The sequence below is a fragment of the Alosa sapidissima genome, chromosome 3, assembly GCF_018492685.1.
Source record: "Alosa sapidissima isolate fAloSap1 chromosome 3, fAloSap1.pri, whole genome shotgun sequence".
Taxonomy (NCBI): domain Eukaryota; kingdom Metazoa; phylum Chordata; class Actinopteri; order Clupeiformes; family Clupeidae; genus Alosa; species Alosa sapidissima.
Window position 1 is genome coordinate 9,303,422 of NC_055959.1, and position 15,983 is coordinate 9,319,404.

The window sequence follows — 15,983 nt, forward strand, 5'->3', positions numbered from 1 at the left end:
AGGTAAACTTTCGGAGCTAAGCGATCTGATTGGTTCAGCGTCACACACCCGGCGTGTCGCGTGCACATTGCTACACTTGCTTGCAACTTGAGAGAGGGAAGCAGGCGTGAGCAAAATAAGACAAATTTTGAGGCCTAGCCCAAGCTAATGGTATTAGCTAACATTCATTTGCGACGTTGTTTTCTTCAAATATATAGCAATGTCGATCAGTTGTCTAACAAAGGATGATCTCTGAATTAATCGGTTCACGAAACTGATCAAAACAAAGGCTGTACACGGACTGCTGAATGATTGGAAGCAAACACTGGCTATTTCAATGCACTTTTAACCCATTTGTCTATTCAGAGTTATTTTCCTTAGTCGTTAGTAGCCTAAGTATGGATTGAATCTTGCTTTATCTCACACCACACTTGTAAAATATTGTCTTGCATATAGAATTAACTAACCAGCGTCAACATAACTTCATAGGCCTAATTCGTTATATCAAATCCAACAATTAATAAATGATGAACCTATAGGCCTATGTTTAGCTTCCTAGATGCAGTATGCTTCCTAAGATCTCTTGCAGCAAAACTATGACCTGTCAGTGGGGCCTGGAAACTATTGTTGCTGTGAGAGTTGAATGACCAGCATGCCAACAGCGCAGGTTTGTGTTCTGGACCTGCCATTAACAGGTTGCCATTAATATGTAGGCCTACATAGAAATAAAGCATCCGAATTCTGACAACTGATCATGACCATCACTAAAGACAAACCACATTAACACTCTCTACCAATCTGTTAGGGCTTCAGACCATCAAGAGAGTGAGGGGAAGTAGTCTGCCAGTGAGGGAAGTACCAACCGGAGACAACGATTTAAAATGACAGTTACACTGGTAAGGTGGTTTCAACCTATTCATGTTGTGTGCACTATGCAGTCAGTGGAACTAAGTGTTGAAGAAATTCGCCAGGGTGCCAGTAGTAGCCTAGGCTACTGTCACTATCACACTCTACTACAGTATGCCTGTAATTCATGGTTTACCCCACAGTAGTAGAAACAAGTACTGTACACAAGCACAAACACTGACAACAGTGACAATTATGTTTTTTTTATGTGATGATGTGTATTTTGCATCAGCCAGAGTTTCTGTATTACACAAGAAGTACTGAAAACAGCAACTTGACAATTTATAGTTTGATTGCAGCACAAGTTGGGAGGGGTGAGGAGGGCGGTACAGGGGTTGTTGTGTTATAGGCTCTGACAAGCTGTGTGATAGGTACCAAATTTACGACTGTGCCCTGTGCATGTGAGCCTGGTTAATATGTAAGCTATGAACTTAGAGCACATTGGACTGAGTTAGAACATGTGTCAGCCCATAGGCTACTATAAACACAAACAGCTGATTATGACAGGCTGCTATCTTTGATTCTAATGACCACATAATTACAGTGAGCCTTAATAGTTATTCTCATCAAGGACATCACCACCGCTTGTCCAACAGGTGAATAAGCACTTCTTGTTCTGTTCCTTGTGCTGTGACTATGAGGTAAAACTACTTCAACAACAGTCTTACTTCAACTTTGTTGACTAATGTGGAGCAAAAAGGACTGATAAACCAAAGAACATTGTTTACTTTCTTGTTTTGTTACTGCATGTTCTTAATGTGTCTTTTTTTTCTTTTATCAAATGTTAGCAGCATGTTAATGATGAACAAAAATGTAAACTATATTCAGCTTAAAATGATCACTGTTGAAAGTGAAGATGATGTTCTATGAAAATGAATACAAGGCATGCTGCAAGTCACCATGTAGACATCTGGGCATCAGCAGAGGCCACAGGTCCATGCAGGCAGCAGTGCTTTGCAGATGAGCAAAAATAGTAAGCCTACGTGGTGGTGTCAGAGAATGTTTCACGGAGTGAGCAAACACTATGACACAGTTTCGGAGCAGCTTATCCTCCTCCAAAGGATGTGGTGCTGCTGTAGCCGTGAAAATTAAACTATTACCCTCCCCCATCCCTTTCAGAGAAACACCCCCCCACACAGACACACACACACACACACACTTCTCTGCCCCTCACAAACTGATACCAGAATAATTATTAGAAAATGCCTCTGCCAAGTCATGGAAGTTATTTATCGTGTTTGGCTGAGATGGTTGTCTGTGGCATGTGCTATTCATTGTGATGGATACCAATTTGATTGTTCATTCTTTGGTGAGATTAGTTAGGCTGGTTTAGGGTCGTGTTACAACAGATGTGTCTTTTTAGGGGCTATAGTTCGCCCGGGGGTCCCATCCTTTTTGAATGATGTTGTTGGGGGGTTGTTGATTATCATTCCCCCTCCACCCATTTGGGAGATGTTTTCAACTCATTAAATATTTGACTCTCGGTAAATATCAAAAGTTGTTATGGATAGGATCGTGTGTGTGTGTTGGTTATTGTCCTTGAACATTCTGTATGCGTTATCAAATATGGAGATTTCACGATTTCCCTTGTAAATGATGTGCCACTTTTACCTGCCATCAGTATTTCCTGTTATACTGGACTATCATGAAACTGCAAAGAATTTTCTTCCTTTCAAGTTCCCTGTTTATGTTAACATTTCAACATTTCAGATAAGCATTGCACATGTTTTTCAATGAATTGTAAATCCTTTCTCTGCCCTTATCATTGTCTTTTCTAAATGAGCATTGATAGGCCTATGATTAGGAGAAGTTAGAGGCAACCCAGTGAAAAAGCCAGCATTCGGCACCCTCCCTGTTTCTCTTGTCTCGAGCTGGCCAGAAACTCGGCAGCCTGCTTTCCCTCTGGCCTTTGTGAGGATTACCCGGAGACACACCCCGCCCTGCCCTCCCCCAGTCTCTTTGGAATGCTTTCCAGACGCTCCCCCTTGAAGTCCAGCAAAGCACCGAGCCACTGGCCATATCCCACCCTACCCCACCTCAACCCCTCCACCCCACCCCACGACAGCAAATGGAGCATTGATTAACTATCGCCCACAGTCCAAAAAATACATTGATCTCTGCATTCATGCACTTTTTTTTATTATTGGCCATGCACTCTCTGTAGTTCGAGGTTGTCTGCACAAGTCAGATGACAGCAGTAACGGCAGAATCTTCCAAATGGCCTCTTAGTGGACAGATTGGATTAGCCCACAATTGAGGGTTTAAAAGGATCCATATCCTTTAGCCTAGTCCCCTCCCTAGGACACCCCACCAGTCCTGAACATGCAATGATAATTACACCCGCAGCACATAGCAATGCATATCAGCATGGCTGATGACGCCTGGTTTGTATGTTTACATGGTGTCCTCAGAGAAGTATGTAACACAAACAAGATTTTTTGTGTCAAAAATAACAATAAATGCTTTTGTGAGCATAGCGGTGCAAGATGTGAACAACCCTAAAACAGGAAATGAACCTGACAAAGAGATGAGTTCCTCATTCAAGTAACTAGACCTCCTACAGTAGTAACTGTGTTCGTTGGGCCTCTATGGCAGCTTTACTTCCTCCTTGCAGACCTGTCACACGCCGATAGGCTTGCAGGTGCCATTTATGGTGCTTGAGATTTACACGGTGTGGAGAGAAGGTTGTCAGCACACGTCTGTCACCTACTTGACTCCGTTCTGTCCGTTAACGCTGGCACCCTGCTAAGGAGACACTAGCCGAGTTTAGACTCATCACCTCTGTGATATAGTGGAGCATGTGGCCACTCAACACTTTCTCACCTCTGACTCTCTCTCTCTCTATCTCCCTCTCTGCTTCAAATGACAGCCAGGGTGCCAGCCTGACATATAGGCCCTGAGAGAGTGGGCACCCAAGCCTCTCCGTGAATAGAGATCAATGGAGATCAGAGGCATATTAGTGTCCTGCTGGGTTGACAGAGGCCTCTAACTGGAACTCAAGTAACCCCCTCTCTCCTCTGTTTAGTGGTGTAGCACATTATGAGATTCATAGACATAGTTGAGGCAGGCAGGAAGCCAGCAGCTGAATGAGTGTCACTGTGAAACAGCTATATCTATGGTGTGAGATGCATATTTAGAGTGTTTAGCCAGAGGCTTTTCACGTCAACAATATCAGTATGCAAGACAGAGCCAGAGTTAGCTAGGGCCTTTAGGAACAACTGAACAATACCATCTGAATGTTTCCATGACATTTGCTGGAATATGCCATATACATACATACATACATGTATGTATACAGCTCAGACTTGGTGTATGGAACACGCCCAGCCCCAGTGGCACAGTTTACAAGGCGAGGATCTCTGTTTTTTTAACCCATAAACCTGGGCTTACTTATCTGTCTGCCACCATCTGTCCTTGCAGTCCAGTGGAGGGGGGGGGGCTAGTGCAAGGAGTGTGTGCCTGCAGATTGACTCGAGCGAGTGAATCAGACTAGCACATCCTCGCCGCTTGCTCATACCACACAGCCCTTCGAATCAGCACAGGGAGAGATTACTGGGCCAAGCAGCCTTCTTAGCGCATGCACTAGGAAGTTGAGTAATACCAGACAACAGGGAGAAAGCACATTATTTCAGAAGTCCACCCAGACAGTGGCCAGTAACTCAATCGCACACAAAAAGTTTTGGTGTGGACTTGACTAATTCTAATCATTATTTCTCCACATTTTGTCTGAGATCGAGGGAATCCTCACAAGATATTTAGTGTCTAAGGCCCCGGTGTATTTAGGCCAAAGCTCCCTGTAATTCAGACATGAGTTGTATGTATGCCTGGCTCAGCCTCAAAGCCAGATCAGAGAAAATGAAAAAAGTATAATCCCATTGTTATTCACAACCCAAGGTTCCTGAGGCATCTGATGGTGAATCAGACTCATAAATCCAAGTGAACCTGTACTACCACTGTTGACTAGTTTCTATTGGAAGTAATTATGGATGTGAATACTTAATCTCTGTAGTAAAGGCACAGGGGTAGCTCTAAGGTGTGTCACCTCTTACGCGAAACCCCAAGCTCCTTTTGAGTCAGCTGGGTTGGGAACCACTTCAGCATGAAGGCACAGTTCCAGTATCAATATTTGGTTCCAGGCTATATTTGGAAATCTCTTGCTGAAAACATGATCATGTAGTCAACGTGAATGGGGCTGGTTACTTGACACTATAATATTATAGGTGTGAACAGCAATTTATTTCAACAAGTCTAAAATGTTGGCCATTTTGGTTTTACTTACATTACAACATTACATTTTTTTTGTTGTTGCTTTTTTTGTTCTTGTGTGATAGAGTTACACTTTATGACAAATCCCTGTATGAAGCCAAAATTGGTTTGCCTTTTAAATTCACAATCTCTCAGCACATCATTGAGATATGTGGTTGCAAGCTACAGGCCAACTTTGGTTGCCAAATAAGGGAATGACCCACGCATTTGAACAGGAACTGAATATCTCAGGGATGCCTATTTCTTCAGCGAGTCCACACAGGAAATCACACTCAGGCATTTTACCCCCAGAGCAAGCTAAGCCAACCCAGGAATGTGCAGCTCAGTGGCATGCTTGTGCCGACTGCTCTGCAACATGCTCTTCAATAAACCTGCCCCTTATCACAGCAGTGAGAAAGGAAAACACTGACAGCAAGCCATGCGGACACGCTAATCCCAACTTCAACTCCCGCACCCTCCAAACGATGACCTCCTGTGTTGTTTAGGACATGGCATATTGGTCATTTGTTGCTGGATTATTTCAGAGTAGCAAACTGTGTGTATGAAAAATTTAGGTATAGCCTCTTTAGTCACTAAATATGAAAGGCCTTGAAATGAGACAAGATGTGTGCCCTGCGTGTTAAGAGTTTTCCCTGGAACTTTATTTGGGAGTGTCAGGATATTTGAATCATGGAGTAACCTTTGATTGCACCTCAGGAGATCTAATGTAAGAGCATGAAGCCAAGTTGTATGTCACACGTACAAGTAGTACATGCTGGAAATGTTTCTGCAGTTTTGTTTTTAAGTACGTTGTGATGGTGTATGTGGGTATGTGGTTAACCAAAGACGAATGATCAGCTTTGGCCAATATGTGAAAACCGCTCATTGCTGCGATGAAAACGTTTAAAATCTAAACTTTTTTGGGGGGTGAATGCAGCAATCTTGCCTGAGTAAATATTTGTTTGTTTATGTTGGCTATTTTTTAGTCTCTGCATATTTATTTCCTTAAGGGCTTAGCTTTAAACCATTTGTGCACTTAGGCTATGAGAGGCCTCGCCCTCCTGGTGGATGTAACAGCAACCACCATAAAAGGAAATCTTTAAGTGTGTCACATGGTAACAATGTCAAGAATTCAAGGGCCCTGTCACATGGGACTTTCTCAAGGAAATCAGATTGAAACTGCTGTGGTCAAATGAATGAAGTAGTGATTGGTGAGATACTGTGAAGAATGTGTGTAGCAAAGAAGATTTTCACTTCTGCCTGTTGATTCAACTGAAAAATTTTGTTGTTTTTGAGCATATTTCCCCCTTCCTTTGTCTGTTTTTTGTGAACTTTCCTACTTTTGGTTTGTTGTTGTTTTTTCCCCAAGAAGTTGTATGACTTGGCTAATGTAAAAGTCCTGTGAATTCTCTCTGACTGAGGTCTTATTGTTTCTTTGGCAGGAGGTTGTACACTGTTTTTAAGCTGTAGCTGTAGCTCTAGTTTAGTTTCAAAGAGATCCTTTAAATCGTGAATGCTGTCAGCAAGAGGGGAAGTGGTTGTGATGACAACACAGTCTTAGCCTTATATAGTCAGTCCTGACAGCTAGGGGAAAGCTCAGCTCACGAGCGACTCTGCATGTTAGTGACTGATGGCTGAGACTCTGTTTGTCTATGGTTATGTCGCTGTGTTGCCCCTGTCACTATGTCACCAGCTCTTCCAGTGATTTTTATCCTCACCCTCTGTGTCATGTTCACAGTCATTTTCCCATAACCTAGAGTAGACTATGAGATTCCATTGGGCTCCCTCATAGCAAGCTGACTGACACTCCCCTCTGCACGTCACACACACACACACACACACACACACACACACACTGACACTGACACACACACACACAATAACATTTACATGTCCGCAGTATAGTCATACTTATAATACTTGCATCATAACTTCGCCTGGCACCCCTCCTCCGGTCTCCTCCTTCCACTGTTTCGATGGCAAAACAATCGCTCTCACAAGGCCTTTAGGCTGGGAACGCCTCTTCCCTTCTTGTCTCTCAGGCTCCATATATGGAGTGAATGAGCAGGTAGTGATTGCCAAACTTAGTCATCAAAAGCTCGCAGTCCATTCACTGCGCAGTCAGCTTGTGTAGCGCTGCCTGCCACTATCACAGAGGCGTGTTCTGCCTGCCCTGCCGGCTATGCTCAGTGCCTCTGCACGGTGTGTGTGTGTGTGTTTACTGGGCTCGTAACTGCTTGGGTGCAGTCAGTCGCACAAAAGCTCATTTATGATGTCTTGTGATGTAAGGACCTTTTTTTCCAGCCTTTATGTTGTCGGGGCTTGCTTTTGGGTTTCAGGCTAAACTTCATGTGTGGAGATTTTACAACAGGAAGTGTCATTGTTACACACAGACGCATACAGCAGCGCACTGTTTTGTGTGTCCAGTGTAGCGGCGTAGCCCAGCTTGTTGTTGTCACCATGTGAACAATACTGTGTCATTCACGTACACTTAAGGAAAAGGGATTCCTCTTCTTTGCAGAACACATCCGCATGTAGTATAATGGCTTTAATGCAAAAGGGAATGCTGAAGGGAAGTTAATTTTAACATAGCAGAAGGGACAAAGTGACATTTCCACAAAATGGGTTGAGATTTCCACTATATTCAACACCATGGCATCGGTTCAATGGGAGTTGGGACCTAGGATTCCTTAGAGATTAATTGATGGAAATCCATCAGCCCAGATCAGATTGCAGCAGATGCGTGTATGGAGTCACGCCAGGCACATTTTGGGATCGGCTGTCTGTCTTGAAGAGTCTCTGTAGCCAGCAGATGAAAAAGAGACCCACAAATACCGGCAAATAGCTGATGTGTTCAGGGCCTGCAAACGTTCTTTTCTGCTCTGTTTGAACACTGAGGAATGAAGCTCTTGTCTGACCATGTTTGTGTTTCTCAGGAATGGCAATTGTCTCTCTCCATGAAAAGCACACAGTCTGTGCAGTCTTGGTGACTCACAGTAGACTGAGCAATATCAAATGGAGCTAAGCCTCTAGATTTGTTCGATCACTGTTATCAAGGTTGTTCCCATTCTCTACACTATAGGGGCTTTTTACAATACGCCTACTCTAAGATGGTACTGCTATCACACTTCCTTTTAATATGACCTTTGCCTTCAAATGTAGCCTATAGTACTGTAGTGCTGCTGTTCTGAAAAGATGAACATTGTATTACCACAAAAGGACATTTATCACCAGGCTGAAACAGCATCTATCTGCAGCTCTGTCACATCAGACCAAAAATGATGAAGACAGAAAATGTATGTCAGATGTCATTTGCATTCTCTCTATCACTCGCTCTGTTCAAACATCGGATTCTTGTGTTTTTCAAAGCTGTGAAGGTGGTGAACTTTTCTTTTTATCTGTAGCATTTACAGTTTTTTGTAGTTGCTTTGGCGAAATTTCTCAGACCAGAATTGAAAATTCTCAAAACTGTTCAAACTCTATATCATCTTATCACTTGTGCACATCATTAAAGCAGTTTCTCCCCATCTTGAACAAATAGCAATGCTTTAGTACATCCATGCAACTGATTTTGTACAAATGTCTGCTTTTTTTTTCAGCTGCTAATTTCATGTTGGTCAAAATGCACTATACTGGTTCCCTGCTGTATAGTCCTACCCATAAAACAAATTGGCCTTATTTCATTGCTTGTGTCATTACATGCAAATGTATTGAACTAACCATAACTAACTAGTAACTAGTATATATGCTAGACATAGCCTGTCTAGCATATATAAATATATGTGACCTGACAGACAGAATGTCAGGATGTATAGAAAGATGTACAGTGGTGCACAGCTTTGACCAAGGTGTGTTTTACTGTATATTGGTCATTTTTCATTTGCACAATGCTGTACAAGCCTTTTTATTTTCTTTATACGGTCACAATGTATATCAACATATTCACTGTCAACTCCCTCCACACACAATAATGTGTTACTTTGTGGTTTTGAAACTGAAAATAGTGCTGCCTTGCGCATTGTTCATTAGAAAAACTGTTAAAAAAAGGATTAAATTCAGAGGTTTTTGGAGGAACTGTCTCTCAGTGTCTGTTCCTTTTGCTCATAACAGATACCATTTCCTCTAGTGTGTGCCATTACAATAGAAACACATCACATTGCAGTCTGGCACACCTAAACCAGCCCAGTAAGAAATGTAGGTCAGAAAGCATACATTCACCGAACTCACACTTAGATCATTGATTGCGTAATACTGCCTGGTTTAGCTTCCGAACTCTTAAAAAATGTCCAAATATTAACAAAAGCTGAAATACTGTATGGCATTGTCTTACTGTAATTGATTCATTTATTCACTGATTCATGTGCACAAGCCTGCAGTGTATCGATCGTGCCACACCTACTCGAGGTCACATTTAGAATGTGCTTCATATTTTATTCAGAAGCAACTTTATTTCATAGAAGCCAATTCTGCTCCAGAGATGGAAGCTGTCTGGAGGATATAAGCTACCAAATGTTTCAGCAACCCACATCTATTCCAGGGAACACAGGTTGTTTTTTGCCTGTTGGGAAGCACCCGAGAGCCCTTGTGCGTTCTGTATGAGTGTACTTCCCATGTCAGTGTCCCTTTCTGTGCTTCCACTGTGCAGGTTCATGGAGGAGAACTAGCCACGGAGATGGTGTTGAATCAGAGATGCTTAGTATTCCAGACCATTCTCCCAAGGCCCCAATTTCCACACACTCCTCCTCTTGCCTGCTCCACAGCACCATCTCCCTCCTTCTCTCCCCAACCTCATCTCTCTCTCTCTCTCTCTCTCTCTCTCTCTCTCTCTCTCTCTCTCTGCTGCCACCACTCACTTTCTGCCTCACTTCGTTCCCTCATGTCCTCCTGCCAAAATGAAGTGCACACTTGATGCAAGGTCATTGAGAGGTCTTCAAGGGTAACGAGGGACTACAGCTGAGTTACTGTTAGTTAGCTGCAGCCTGAGCCTCCCAGGAAACTCCCAAACTGAGACACTGAAAGAGGGTGATGGGGTGTGATGCCTTTGAGATGGATTTGAGTTCATGTAATGGGACACTTAGGACGGATCGCACACCTGATTACCAAAATGTATGTCAATAACATACCGTCTCAGTTCCGTGTTTTTCCCCCTTGTTCTTTTCCTTTCCCTTTACCCTAGCTATGCCCTCCTCTGTGGCAGGGGCGAGGGTTCTCCATGCCAGATGTTTGGCCAGAAGCGAACACCTGTTGGATGCCATTTTGAGCTGATGAAGATGAAGATGATGCTGGCCAACTTCGATGCTAACTGGCTGAAGCTAACCCTCTGAATGCTGACCCCCGGGTTACTCTCTGCTCCTGCACCATGACCTCGTGGGAAGTGAATCTTTGGACAGGCTCGCCCACGGTCACGGCTGATCACTTGCACAGCTGCGGTTGAATGCTCCCGAGATTATTTATGGTTGCAGATGTCTCAACAGAGAAGATAAACATGGAGCAATGTACGATATTCTACATTCGTGCCTCTTTGATTAAACGCTAATGCAATCGATCACTGAACCAGTGAAGATGGAATAAGAGTAGTTGTCTTTGAATACATTTTCAAATAATTCATCACATATTCCATGTAAATGCACTGCACAGTGCAGTGCAGTGGGGTGTGTGTGTATGTGTTTCTTTGGGGGGGGGGGTGAGTGTGTGTGTGTGAAGCAGATGAATGTGGATGACAAAGGAACATAACATATGCGGAAATGAGCACTGACTTGATACAGTAATCCTCCCGCCATACAAGACTGTAAGAGGGAGAGGGAAAGCGAGAGAGGGAGAGGGGGGAAAAGAGCAGGAAGAAGACGAGAGGATTTGCCGCAGGTCTCTGACAACCATGCCCTTAAAAGGCAATCCCATCGCTCAGTATGAGTGAGTGGAGGAAGGGCCAGCTTTCATTGGAGCGCAGACCAGGTGTCAGTCCAGGTAATCGTAGGCCTTTTGACTGAGCAGGGCTATCCCTGTCCAATCACCCAGTGCCAGGTTTATGGCCGTTTCAATGTGGGGGAACCTCTGTGGCTTGGTTAATCCCTTAAGTAACCCTGCCCATGTTTACTACAGGTAAGCGCTAAGGCACTGTCCTCACCTAAACCCCCTCCTGGAGTGTTCCGCTCACGTTGCCTAAGCAAGGAAAGGTTGAAGGTCGTCACATAGCCCTGGTGACCTCTCCAAAGCAATGCTAAGCGAGAGCCTTACGCTCTCCTTCATCCTCGCTCTCTCTCTGTCCCTCCCTCCTTCTCTCTCTCCCTCTCTCTCTCTCTCTCTTACTCTCTCTCTCCTTCACCCCCACCCTCCTTGGCTACCATCAAGGAAGAAAGCAGAGATCGCAAAGCCGATAAGAAGAGTGCACTTGTATGCAAGCCACCAGCCACTCCTCTCCCCGAAGGTGTAAGCTGATAACTTGAGTGAAAACACTGTTTTGGCTGTTGCATAATAACATGGAGGTCTGTCATAGACATAAACTTTATGAGGGGAGGCCACCAGCTTTACACTGGACTTTACACCGTCCGCTCCCTGTTTCACCACTTCATACGACGTCCGAGAGCCTCGGCAAGGCAGGGAGGCGAGGTAACACTGGAAGTCAGGATTGGTTTGCGTGCTAATATCCCCAAGGTGAAGTTTGGTGAAGTCATTGCTCTGCAACACTGAGTGACTGTCGGTTAGATCACTACTGGCACACAAAAGCTTATTTTCATGTTGGAGAATAGGGAGCTTTAGAGAAGGCAGGGAGAGCTGCTGGCCTAGTTTTATCCAGCATCGAATGCTCGAATGGACTGGAAGGGGATCACAGTTTATTTTCCTGTTGGTGTTAATCTTGCAGAGCACAGAGAGAGACAGAGAGCAGCGGACTGGGAACAATGCTGTGTGTTTTTTTGAGGTAGATGCCTGTGTGTATTTTGTACCCCAAGAGCTTTTATCATTAGCACTAAAAGTCTCCCAAATTGGCTTTAGATGACATGGTTCACGGCCTTCACTTCTCTGAGAGGATGAGCAAATGTAGATTTAGACCCAACAGCAGTTGCACTCCACCAGAGATAGGTGGCAGAGTTGTATATTCACACAGTCCACACATCTGATTCATAACTGGTACCCGGTATTTTATAAAAACGCCCCCCGATACCATAACAGTCCAAGGCTGACTGAACATCAAGCACTGTACTCATGCAGTGTCCCAAAAAGGCTCATTCAGATGATGTTTTATTAATGTTGTTTAATACATACATCACTTTATGTAAAGCTTTTATGTCATGAAAGAAAATTGGAGCAGCCGTGATGCAGGTAGCATGAAACGTGTGAGCCCCGAGGGTCAGGGTGCGTTGGGTTGCGCTGCAGGGGGCAGATTGCTCTCTCGCTAATGAATGCCAGCGTGTTTGTGTCAGTGGAGCACATGGGACAGATGGGCAGTGGTGAAGCCCCTGGTGTCATGTCACAAAAGCCTGGCTCAGCATGAAGGGAGGGTGGTGCCTCATGCCCCAGTCAACACACACACACACACACACACATACGCCACACACACACACACCGATACACGCACATAAACACCACACACACACACACAGACACACACACACACACCACATACACATAAACACAGACACACACACACATGCCACACCACACACGCACGTATACACACGCACATGAAACACCACACACACACGCCACACACACACACCACACACACACACGCTCTGGTACCACCATGTCCTCCCCCAGGCCAGTGGCACTCACCTAAAAACTGCAGCTGGCTTCTCCGGTCATACCCCAATGTATGAGTGTGACAAGTGTTGCCAGAGCTCCACCAAATGTTCAGAGAGAGAGAGGCTGTTGTTTTTGAAGCACGTTCGCATGGAACAACTGTGCTATGGCAGACGTTTGTGGGAACGTTACACTGTACCAGGCTGTGGCAGGTACTTCAATGTATACACAGGCTGGAAGAATTTCAACTAGGGAGGGTAATAGTATAAGTGTCTCTCTCTCTCTCTCTCTCTCTCTCTCTCTCTGTGTGTGTGTGTGTGAGAGAGAGAGCTCTTGACCATCTGTGCCAGATGTTAATGAGCTATCACCCTCGGCAGATGGTGCATGTCTCCAGTATAAAAGCCTCAGATGGATGGTTGTTTACAGAAACAATAACTTGATCAAATGTGGTTTGATATTTGATTATCAGTTTGCTATTGGCCTGTCAATAAAAACACTTGATGGATAACAAATATAAATTCTATTTTCACTCATAGCTTATTTTCGTGAAGGGGAAGCTTTCCATTGTAACAGCCAATTTATTATTTCATAAAACTATTATACAACTCTAAACCTAGTGAAGTTCTTCACATGTGTATTGACAGCACAGGCAAACAGCTGGTTGCTCACACACAGGGCTCTTTTTTAAAAGCTGAATTGAAACTGGGTTAAAAGATGGGGCCTCGTCAGGGGGCAGCGGCTCTTTGTCTGGGGGGAAGCATACCATTAGCATGTAAAATACCTTATTGACCACAAGGAGCTGTGTGGGGCAATAGAAGCAGGGAGGAGGAAGGTGGGGGTGCTATACAACAGAATTACGGGAGGAGGGGGAGGAAGTGGAAGAAGAGGGGGAGGGGGTGAAGATGGCCCCTGGTGTTAATCACAAGCATCTGGGGGTGTGGGTGAGAAGAAGGGGAGAACACACACATATGGGTTTGTATGCATACAGAAAGGACGGAAATATGCGAACAATCATAGACAAATCCACAACCCAATGCCACAGTATAAAGTCATGAAATACAAGGGCATTTTATGTTCAATCCGTTCAATATATTCATTTCATTACTAACAGTGTAGTAAATATGGTAAATATCTGCATCAGACATGGCTGCCATGTCTGCACATGTGTGCTTGTGCTTCATACAGACTGGGCATCAGACATGAGGTCATTCCAGACAGTGCAGTTTCAACAGATCATCAGTAGGTGGAGCTGTAGAGCTCTCTGTGATCACATCCACTGCAAAAATGAAGAGAAGAGAAAAAAAGCAAGAAAAATCATGATGTTGCAGTCCAGATTAAGTACACATTTAGCACAGAGTAAATAAATACGCACCCCTATTTCTCAAGTTCATTTGACCGAAAAAATATATTGACACTGTAATACTTCTGCTGTCATAATTCACAGTATTGTCTGTTGGATAGACTGACAAGGATGGTGTGTCTATCCCATCCCTACTTCTGCCACACTGGGGACTTACTGATGTGTTAAAGAATGGTAAAGCTCGGAAGTCTGATTGAAGCTTATGTGATACGTTTTTTTGACAATGCAAAAACATTGTCTGTGTTCCAGGAAATGGTCAAATCACTAGTTGATGAAGGTTGCGACAACTCTCAAGGTGGGAAAATATTTACATGATTGCAGAAACCCGGTGGGAAGCCAAACAAGTCGCTTTAGTTCTCACCACTCTGGGGTTTAAACAAACTGAACTGTGATGTTGGCACGCCACGACCTTGGTCTTGGACACAGAACACACAGCCGCATCAGCAGCTCGTCGTCAAGGATGGCCTATCTTCTTCCCACTGAAGAGCTGCCTCTGTGTGTGAGAAGCACTTTCTAAACACAGATCAATGGGCTCCGTGAGACGCGGGTAAGATGAGAGCAGGGTCAGTGGAACAGGGCCGTGGTTTGTGCAGTTCCACGCTTAATTCGCTTTGATCCAGTGAGCTCCTCTTTCTGTTATCCGGCAGACCTGCCAATTGCGGCAAATCTGGATCATCTGTGCTGAATTTGATCTGTGAGAAATGAGTGCCATGATTATGTGACCTGCTACAGATATTCAGTCAGTTTTACTCTCCTAGTCCACATTCAGTCAGTAGGCTACTTGCGGTTTCAATTTCTTATAATTATTTTTTAAGAATTTCATTAAAATGCCATAAAGTAGCCTAACTCATTCATGGGATAGGACAAGCTGATCAACAGTACTGGAATATGTTCAAAATGGAAGTCAATACATTAATATATATAGTGTACTGCACATATTAATTTACTGAAGTTGGTAGATATAGGTAAAAGCTAATGATTTAAGAACAGGGATTTATAAGGTTAGGTTATTATGAAGAATGCAAAAGAATTCCATAAGAATGTCATAAATCATACAGTGCCTGTCATTACATTACATTTTTGTGAGAATGTACTTGAATGTTCTTGTAAGTACATTAAGGGTTCTTTTAAAATGCTCCATGCAGGACTTCAGACAGACAAGATAATCAGTACAGAAGAACAACTGAAAGCATTTACACTCACCAGACATCTGATACCCTCTCTATATCCCACCATGACCAAATGGAAAAAAAAAACATATAATTACACTAATTCTGTGTTTTTGTAATTAACCTCCAATTCTCTCTCTCTCTCTCTGTCTCTCTCTCTCTGTGCCTAATTACTCCCCTTATTCCAGTCTATGGGCTCCTTCCTAATCTTCAGAAGCCATTTTAAAAGTCTTTAATGTGTGTGTGTGTGTGTGTGTGTGTGTGTGTGTATTAGAGGAGATGGATGTCATGGAGAGGGATGAGTGATGCTCCCATCCGAAGCGAGGGGAGATCAAAAGCAAACGCTTTACCACCACTGTCCCATGAGCAAACCTGCATCCACTTTAGTCCTTCACCGGCAAACCACAGCAGAAGGGTGCAGCTCAATCCCAGCTGATGATAAGCCCACCCAGACTTCGTCCCTCCACCCACACCCACCCACGCCAGCCCTAGTGTTCCATGTAGAGCAGCATTATCAACGTGGATGGTGTCGGTGTCTTTGTTGAGACTAGACTTAAGAGTCAGCTCTCCTTTTTTTCTGTGAGGCA

General features: G+C 43.9%; 1 long non-coding RNA gene across 1 annotated transcript; it reads left to right on the plus strand.

Annotated features, from left to right (window-relative positions):
• The first annotated feature begins 81 nt into the window (after window positions 1-81).
• On the plus strand, window positions 82-10,698 carry LOC121704626. Its single transcript, XR_006030598.1, has 3 exons — window positions 82-646; window positions 785-875; window positions 10,307-10,698. It is a non-coding gene; the product is annotated as an uncharacterized LOC121704626 (long non-coding RNA).
• The last annotated feature ends 5,285 nt before the right edge of the window (window positions 10,699-15,983 follow it).